Here is a 1,889-nt window from a genome sequence, read left to right on the forward strand (position 1 = left end):
CGGCACACCGTCGCTGCTGTTGGAGCCCGGCGGCCGCGGGAATGACCGACATCGCGTCGCGCACGAGAGCGGTAGCCGCGGGTGTGAGCTCGTCCAGATACAGCCGAGGCCACATGCGGCTCCTCGCGCGCTGCTCGCAGTCAAAAGGAATGCGCGTCATGCGCAGCGGGTGCTCGAGCAGCTCGTGCAGCGCGGCCAGCGGCGGGCTGCGCGCAGAGGCCGGCAGCGCTGATAGAAAGGCATGGAGAGCGCTTGGCGCTGCGATGCACTGGACGATGCTCATGAGCACGTGGTCCAAGTGCAAGACCGTCGGCGAGGCCACGGTCGGGCGCTTGCTGCTGCTCATCGAGCTTATGGTGCAGCGTGGTTGGGTGTTTTAAAACAGGCTCCCAATACAAATTGTTTTGGCCAATCGGGTTCGACCTAAGAGCTTCTCCACCCGTCCGCGCTATCTCTATCTGGCTCTTTATAATTTCAAAAATTTACCGGGAGAACGCCCCACCGGTCCCTGTAAATCGCCCTGTATCTGTATAATTTTTACAGGGTGGAGCAAAAATTGGCCGAGGTCCCTGCAAATTGGAGCGCGATGCGGGGCTCGCGGCCACTCTGGTTTTTTACCCTGTAAAACTCTAAATTACTTGCTGTTTGTATACTAGTCAAAAAATAGATACAAAATCGAATTTGAAGCCGAAGTTCGTAGTTATCGACGCCATACATTGCGCGACTCCCTGCATCTTTTTACAGGGCGACCGGTGGGGCATTTTTTTAATACCGCGCTGTATCCGGCGATACAGGGAGAAATCACACTGTAAAAAAACCAGAGCCAGAGCAGGATACCGGGTACCGGTGGAGATGCTCTAATGCTGCATTGGGTTGCTGCATCTGAACGCCCGCAACTCAACGCACGAAATTCAATTTCAATCTCAAAACCAGGGTCATTTTGCTCAAAACGCCTTCCCACCTGGCCAACCGTGACGAACATATCCTCATATGCAGTCATGTGCCTCATGTGCCTGAATTCCAGCACAGAGAGAGCTGCAAGGGTCGACTCTACCGGTTGTTTGAAACAACCTCGTCGCCGATGCCACGAGTCTGGAAAAATCTCGAGGTGGATCACCTCTTGGACGCTGTCCCAGTTCATTAGCGACCGCAGTATTAGGCCTAGCTGTGGCTGAGCAATGGGCTAGCATCCCATCATGTCGGATCCAACCGAGTCGTCATGCCCATATTCAACTACCAGCTGCGCGAGATCGCTCGTTCCTCGACCTCGTCCAACTCTGCGCCTGTGCCGTGTCGCCGGCGGTGTCCAGCAAGCCACCGACAACTCGTTGACGCCGCTGGGAGCCGTCGTTGGCGGCAATGTCCGGGGCGCGGGGGACAGCTAGCCGTACTCGACAGTTGGGCTGGAGATCTTCGACAAGAATGAAAGTTCAAGCGACAGCGGCCGACACCCGCTCGAGGGATGGTCGAGTCGCCGCTTTGTACGCTGGCATGCCGGCAGGTCATGCGGAAGATGCGGTCGAGGTCGACGCTTACCTGCTGCGGGCATCTCTGGATGGTCCAACAGCGTGGCGTCGCGTGGCGCTTGAGGAGGATTTTTGTGGCCACCACAATTCGTTCGTAAAGATGCAGTGTTCATGTCGGGTTTCTCCTGGCAACCATGAGGTAGACTTTGACGAGGCGAATCGAGCACTCTGCAGCTCTGTGCTCGATGCATTTTCTGGCAAAAGTTGGGCTTTCTTGAAGAACGCTATAACTTTTACGCGTTCATGATTGTGTCAAGGTTGTTAGCCTCGGGCTATGCTCATGGCGTAGCTTGTGCTCGTGCGCGGTTGCCTGCTTCTCGTGCACGGCCAGCGCCGCAGACCAAGCTTTCCGTGCTCCGAATC

Source organism: Saprolegnia parasitica (genome assembly GCF_000151545.1).
Source record: "Saprolegnia parasitica CBS 223.65 unplaced genomic scaffold supercont2.649, whole genome shotgun sequence".
NCBI lineage: Eukaryota > Oomycota > Saprolegniomycetes > Saprolegniales > Saprolegniaceae > Saprolegnia > Saprolegnia parasitica.